Source organism: Trichechus manatus, unplaced genomic scaffold (genome assembly GCF_000243295.1).
Source record: "Trichechus manatus latirostris isolate Lorelei unplaced genomic scaffold, TriManLat1.0 scaffold00002, whole genome shotgun sequence".
Taxonomy (NCBI): Eukaryota; Metazoa; Chordata; class Mammalia; order Sirenia; family Trichechidae; genus Trichechus; species Trichechus manatus.
Window position 1 is genome coordinate 14,033,279 of NW_004443938.1, and position 8,132 is coordinate 14,041,410.

Sequence of the window (8,132 nt, forward strand, 5' to 3'; positions counted from 1 at the left end):
TCAATCATTATTCTGGCTTTTTCCCCAAGCTTCTTCCCATTACATTTTATGCCAGAGTTTCAACAAAATATGATTGATACATTTTAGAATTAGACAAGAACAAAGTGTTTGTCAACAACAGGGTTTACTAGACCTAAGCATTTAAAGAGGGCATCCTTTATTTTTGTGTGTGAAAATTACACACACACACACACACCATACACACACAATGCAGTAAGTAGGCCATGGTACATATACATAAACATATATGATATAAGATAGACAAATGTGAGTGTTTTTATAAGAACAAGATAAACGTTTAATGGTGGGGAGGCAGCATAGAACAGTGGTTAGGGTAACAGGTTTGGAGACACACTTCCTGGGTTCAATTCCAGCTTCTCCACTGGAGGTATTTGGGAAAGCTACTTGTTTCTTGTGCCTTAGCTTCATCATCCGTAAAATGGGATACTAACAGTACCTACCTCATAGAATTGCTATGAAGTTGAATGAGTTAATGTATATGAAGTGCTCAAGACAGCATGCAGCACACAGTGGAGGGTTATGAGTGTTTATATTATTATCATTATTCAAGGTGTCCTCAAAAGGGTAGGTCATATGGCTATCATATCCACACATATACATGGGTCTGTGCATTCACATAGTGAATGTTTCTGTTCAGGCATACATATCTCGTTTCACATGGCATCTGTGGCATGCTAAAAGTTCATCTGGGTTAACGTTCAGCAACACGCTCTGGGTGCACACTCTGTGCCAGGCACTGTTCTAAGAGTTCAGGACCTGGGAACATGCTTAGCATCTTCTGAGGGCCAGAGTGACTCCAGCACCCACCATCTTATCCACTGCATACGACCAGTCTACACGAACCCACTATCTTATCCACTGCATACAACCAGTCTACATGAACACAGTCATTATTACAATACATGAAGATAGTAACCAAATTCTCTCTTAAACTTCTGGTAACAGAGAACCAACCACTATAATGTTTATTTTCGTAGTGGTAGTTTCAGTAATTGTCTTTTTAGTAAGTGCTATAGCAACTCTGAGGATCGTGTGAAGACAGCAGGCAGCTAGTTCCTACACAGATTTCATTTCTCTGATGTAAATCAATGCAGAAATACTCCCATCTCTAATTGTGGGGTTTTAAACAGATAGACATAATTAAGAGCTCCACCGGAAAGACGGACTGTTTCGATGAACTTGAGATTTCATAGTTTTAACCAATTTACATATATCTAACTTAATACCGGGCTTGATTACTAATATTTCATCTTAACATAATTATAAAATGATTTTACAACTTTGTCAATAACTATGTTAAGGCATTAGAAACACCACCTAAAATATGTCATACTTAAAATAGAAAAAGTAAAAATAAAAGTAAACACAGTTTAACCAAATGATTACTCATCTATAAAATAAATACCCACTTAAACCAAAAATAACACGTGGAACACCTAAAGGCAAAGTAAATGTGTGATTGTACTTTGTGTAAGCACACACACACTTCATAAGACAGTCTACATTCTACAGAACTTAAACTTGTATGCACTTGTACGCACTAATATATCTGTAGTTAAAACTCCATTCTCAGAGTGGTTTCTGTTTAATTTCCAAGCTTTTCAAAAGCAAAGAGCAATTTTCTCATTAACTGACTGAAAATTTATTGCTGGCTCTTAAAAAATAATAATTTAGATAATAATATTATAAACTTGTTCTTCCAAAATGGACCATCCCTCTGACTTATATTCACTCATCCTTTTGTGTTAACTTCAGCTGACACTGGTGATGTCAGTACAGCTAGGATTTTCTCTTTAACACATATTTCATTATGTATGGTAAGCAGACTCCCACCCCCAACTGTCCTGAGCTAATAGTTTATCACAAAACCCTTATCAAAAATGGCACAAGTGGGCAAAAACTGTCTAGGGCTAACTGGCAGTTAACAGGACGCAGCAATGAAAGAAACAGAAGGCCATGTTACAACCTAATGCATTTTGTTCATTTATTCTGATGATCATGTTTTTGTTTTAATTATTTATGGTAATTATAGCAGTTAATGTCCTGTAACATTTTTGCAAAAGAAATGAACACTCAGTATAATAATAAAAGCTTCCCAAATCCTTCAATGTTTCATCTGTGCCCAATATACTCAAGCACAACAACCGAACGGCACCATGTTAGTTGATATCCAGAGACTGATACAACTCTTATTAATGGGATACACACGAGAGAAACTTCTCAGTCTTTTACATCAACAGGATCTACAGCAGTGTAGAATAGGTCTGGATTTCTTTAGTCCTGAAAAAAATGTTATCAATTCTGAGTTACTGACCCTAGCCCCCACTTTGGGGTCTGGAGAGGCTATTTAATAAGTAAAGGTTCCCAGGTGAGGAGCCCTGGTGATGCAACAGTTAAGCGCTTGGCTGCTAACAAAAAGGCTGGCAATTCAAACCCACCCAGTGGCTCTGTGGAAGAAAGACCCGGAAATCTGCTTCCATAAAGATTACAGTCAAGACAACCCTACGGGGCAGTTCTACTCTGTCACATGGGACATGAGCTGAAAATCGACTCACCAGCACCTAACAACAACAACAACGGGGTCCCAAGAACTGGAGGAATGAACCAAACACTCAAATCTTCAGTATGCTCTACTACTCCATCCCCACCCTCTAACTCCTACCTACTACTACCCTCTACCTTCCATCCCCCAAAGGGTCCCTAAACTACCTCAGGCTATGGGTCATAAAAGAACCAAACCAAACTCACTACTGTTCAGTCAATTCCGACTCATAACGACCATATAGAACAGGGCAGAACTGCCCCACAGGGTTTCCAAGGAGTGGCTTGTGGATTCGAACAATTAACCTTTTGCTTAGCAGCCGAGCTGTTAACCACTGTGCCACCAGGGCTCCATGGGTCATAAGGAACTGTAATTTTTCTGACTTCCAGAAAATCCCCAAATACAAACAAATCAATAATCACTCAAACCCAAAGAAAATAGCCATTTCAAGCTCGTTTTCGATCATCATGACAATTGTGTCCAATCATTAGCCAACAAAAAAATAAGGCCAGAGGGAATGGAGTAGTAGTTAGCCTTTTTTCATAAAAGAAAATTGTTAATGCCACAATTCACAACTCATTGAAGAACCGTATGTTTTGTGAAAACATTCATAACATTTTCACAAAAAAATAAGGTCTGCAGTGACTTCTACCAGTGGTAAATTCTTTACAAGTATCATCTCGGTGAACCCTGATAAAAACCTATGGAGGTATTCTACACCTGGGATTCTCTTCCTCCACAAAACTGTCTACATGAGTGAAGAAGTTAAGTGTCGGCAGCCTCCAGCTGTGACCATGCCCAGTCCATGAAGAAATGGCCCACAGGATTGGCCCAATCAAAAGCCATACCCCCCAACCCCCAGAAAGGAAGCTTTAGGCCCCACACCTGACCAGTTTAGAGGTCTGGATCTACCAAACCAGTTGTCATCAAGTCAGTTCTGGCTCGTGGTGATCCCGTGTGTCAGAGGAGAATTGTATGTACTCCATAGGGTTTTCAATGGCTGATTTTTTTGGAAGTAAATCAGGCCTTTCTTCCAAGGCACCTCTGGGTGCACTCAAACCTCCTACCTTTCCATTAGCAGCCAAGCACATTAACCATTTGCACCTCCCAGGGGCTCCAGAATGACCATGAGGAATCATTCTCACACCCAAGAGGAAATAAATCTCATTCCTTGGACAACCCTAGGACTCCGAATAAAAAAATACAAGATCGTTTTAAAGAATATATCAAAGTATTTCAAACTACTTTCACACAGACTTTCATCTAGCTGCACAACACATAAGACCCAGGTCAACTTAAGTGCTATTAGCCCGATGTGTTAATTAAGATCTAAGTAGAGAGCTAAACCTACAATTCTGAAGTTCTAATTCCTAATCCAGTCCTCTTAAGCATGGTAAGATTAGAAAGCACCACCCTATACCATGGTTCTGGTAAATGCAATCAGTCAACTAGAGTGCCTTATGTACAAAATGATGTATTCCTCAAGGCAACACTAAAAGTTTCTAGGCATTCCTCTGATCAGCACTGTAACAGGATTCTACCGCATTTTGTGGCAATCTCGTAATGGCGTAAGGAAGGTTCGGGGTTTCAAACCTAAATTTATTTGGTAAATCTCTCTTCCTTTACTCCCTCAATTAAATGGAGAAGGAGGAACATTAATTATAAAAACTACACTATAAGTGAAAGATAGGATACTACTTCCTGTGTTGTTTCTGGGAAAGCTAATGATTATATCTGAAAGGTCTAAGATATAGGGCAGCACAGCTCACAGGCACGGGAAAATACAAGTCATTAGCTATTAATAGAGCCAGAGAGTCAATTGTTGTAATTAAATCATAGTTTAATCTTCTGTATAATCCTGAGTTAGTCTTGACATACATGCTTCCTTGTAGTCAGTTTTGGAAAAACATCTGCTAATGGTAACATTTTTTTTGTCCTGAAGGGTTAAAACTGCATGCTTCTGGTTGGAAATGAAAATTAGCAAGAAACTACTTTTTACAAAAACACTGCATTAATAAAGGCCCAATCACTGACTCTTGGTTTTTGATTTTGTTTTTAAAGTTAAAAGAGCCTTAAACACAGAAACAAACCAAATTTACGAAAGCTACTGCAAATTGAATTAACAAAATATTTTAACCCAAAGTTCCCATACACTTACGCCAGACATACAGAGTAGAAATATAATTTTCCCCAATTAGGAAGGAAATACATAAATAACACATATTTGCAAACTAAAAGTGTCCCCTTTTTAGACGAAGCTAACACTAAGTGATAACAATGCCACCAAAACACCTTTAACAAGTAAAAGGCTGGGTCAAGCCAGTCCCTAGGGGTCCACTGACCACTCCTCACAGTCCCTCCCAAAAAACATCTTCTTTAAAAAAAAATAGATTCTTTATTATTATCTCCTAAATATAGAGAAAATATCTAAGTGTCAAGTGCAAACCGGGCGAAAAAAAAAAATGTTGTCATCACATCTATTCCGACTCATGGTGACCCCATGTGTATCAGAGCAGAACTGTGCTCTGGAGGGTTTTCAATGACTTAATTTTCAAAAGTAGATGGCCAAACCTTCTAGGCCCCTCTGGGTGGACTCAAACCTCCAAACTTTTGGTTAGCAGCCAAGCACATTAATCATTTGCACCACCCAGGGACTCCCCAAACCAGAAAATGGAAGCTGCAAGACAAGTAACAAGAAATGAGTTAAACCCATTATGGTTGGATAGTATAGTTTAGGGTGGGAAAACAAAGAGGGTACCTTTCCTTCTCCAAGGCAGGGGTTTTGGATCCCATTCTCAGGCTTAGTGAAGTCCTGGGAACGGCCCTGAGTGCTGGAGGGGAGTCCAGCCCACCTGAGAGGCCCCAGGTAACAGATCTTCCCAGCCTTACCGGCCCCTACTCTTTTCTGTAAGTTAGGGGTACTCAGAGAGCCCGGGCGTCTCTGCTCTAACATGGCAATAAATAATATGACCACAAAGAACATGTATAAGACAGTACCTGATGCTGTTAACAATTTGCTGAACAAATATGCCAAGTTCTGGAGATTCATATGTCTTGTTAACCAGGTGCTATCTCTGGGTAGAGGGATTATGGGGAATTTTTATGTCTTTAAACTTTTTTATATTGTTTGGACATTTTTATAGTAAGCACCTATCATTTTTCCTGTTAGGGGAAAGAAAAAATTAAGCGTTATCTTTTTATTATTTTTTTTTAATTCAATGTGGTTTCAAAGAAGGTTGATATATAAGTTTATCATCTTTAACCAGGTTGGTGGCTTTCAAACAGACCTACTGAGCTCCAGGTCATTAAAAAAAAAAAAGGAAAGAAAGAAGCGCTACAATGACTACAGCAAAACTATCTATCACGTGCCTTAGAAAGGTAAGCTTGGTAAAAGTTAAGTATCTAATTCTTTCTACCCAGCAGAAAAATCTGAAATGGTATTAGGTCTAACTTCAATTTTCAGGAGAACTAAAACTACCTGTGCATTAAATATTCACCTGTGGAATGATAATAATTACAATGAGAGGCTGCTTTGTGATGATTAAAAATCACCATACTCTACAGCGTCGCTATAAGTCGGAATCAACTTGATAACAGTGAGTTTTATACTGTTTAAGTTTGGTGTGAGAGACTATCATCAAACCAAACCAAATCCATTGCCATCGAGTCGATTCCAAATCATAGTGACCCTATATGAAACAGTAGAACTGCCGCATAGGATTTCCAAGGAGCAGCTAGTGGATTTGAACTGCCGACCTTCTGGTTAGCAGCCGTAGCTCTTAAGCACTACGCCACCAGGGCTCTCATTTTCTTCATGCTACCATATATTTCACATCACAGCTCTGCCTTTCAGGCACCAGCATCTGTGACTCCCAATTAAATCCCCACTGCCTGAAGGCAGAAACCTCCTCATATTTTGTTGAGCATTTTGTACATAACAGCATTCAATAAATTAATGACTGATGGCTAGTATCCACATCCTAAATTTTAAAACAGCTATAGTTTTGACTGAAAAATCAAAAAGAACTCAGAGGCAAAGAGCAAGCTCAAAGGAGTCTCCTCACATTTACAGCACACAACAGATTATACAACAGGAGGAAATGGGGTTCACACCCAATGGATCGTGTTTATAAGTCATCTACTATAAAATGCAAGTAAATTTAAAAATTTAAAACTCTTTTTTGTGTATAAAGACATTTCAACTGCAGGTCCAAGGCTAGATGAGAAAGTTAAACGGTGAACAATTTTATTTCCTAACAAAAATTAATCCTGAGAGAGATTTTCCCCAAAATTGCAGATTACCTACAGTCATATTTTTTGATGATACAGGAAAAAGAGTACTTTTAAAAAGACAGAAAACCAGCCAAAATAGAATTATTGGTCTTTTACTGTTTTCTTCCTATTAGGAAAAAAGTAATCTTGACTCTGTGACCCTTTCATTTTACTTCTAGGAATACACCTTAAAGAAATATTCTCACAAGGGTATAACTGTACAAGAGCACTCTCTGTCGCATCATTTGTAATCGTTCAGTGTTAGAATCAATTCAAATATTCCTTAATCAGAAATGTGGTTAAATAAACGATGTTATATCCACATATTATCAAAATATGCATAATGTAAAATGGTGGAAAGGCAAAAAGATGTCTACGATATATTAGGCAAGAAAAACAAGTTACAAAAGAATATGTATAATATTACACCATTTTAAAACTTCATTTAGAAGAATATACCCCAGATCTGTTCATCTCTGAGAAGCAGGATTTCAGAGGATTTGGCCTTTCACTTTCTGCACTAAACACTTCAATATTTTTTAATCTCTTACAAGTAGTACTTCAGATTCAGAAAAATGAGGGGGAGGAGGGGAAACAGAACTATCCCATCCCCCTAAAATGTGATGTTATCCTTTACTTGGAAATAAAGCAGATCCATTTGTAGCTGTACCTCATCTATTAAAAAACACCATTTGCAACAAGATTTAAAAATAGTCCTTATTCATGCAGTCTAGTAAACTCCTTATGAATTTAAAGGAAAATCCTACAAACAGGATACTTTTTACCATTTTACCATCCTACAAAATTAGGAGTTCTCAATACATATTTACAAAAGTCACCTAAATTATACAAACATACCCTCCCGGAGAAAACTATTTATGCAATTTCTTGTGAGACTGCAGTCCTAAATAAGGATGCTGGAGTCCAAAATCACCAGAAATGCTAAAATAAAAATATACTGATTCATACTGACTGGTTAAAAAGGGTTTCCAATCCAATCGCAAATTGTCTCAGCACTCTCAAGATTTCCGCCAGTGGGTCCCAACTTTTTTATTCTCAAAAAAAGAAGCCATGATTCAAAATGGAAGTACAATAATTGCTCACAGTGAAGTCTGTAAACTGGTACAGTCTCTGCGCATCAACTCAGGTATATGTAAGCAAGACAGTCCCTCCCAGGGGTAGACAGCCCCCTGTCAAGTAACTCTCTGCTAAAACTTGTCCAGTGCTACCTGGAGAAGAGAGCTGTGCGAGAGTATTTCAAGCCCCGGCAGATACTACTTTGTGCAAAACCATTCAC

The 8,132-nt window shown here is 38.2% G+C and overlaps 1 protein-coding gene across 4 annotated transcripts in view; it reads right to left on the minus strand.

The window, feature by feature from the left end:
• LOC111820089 (AT-rich interactive domain-containing protein 1B-like) overlaps window positions 1-8,132 on the minus strand; it is a 394,067-nt gene that overhangs the window by 322,048 nt on the left and 63,887 nt on the right. Inside the window, exon 1 of one of the 4 annotated variants that reach the window (XM_023728872.1) lies at window positions 5,561-8,126. The exons of the other annotated variants lie outside the window; for them this stretch is intronic. The gene's annotated coding sequence lies outside the window, so the exon portion shown is untranslated. Of the gene's footprint in view, window positions 1-5,560; window positions 8,127-8,132 lie in introns of those variants that run through there. 4 annotated transcript variants of the gene reach the window in all.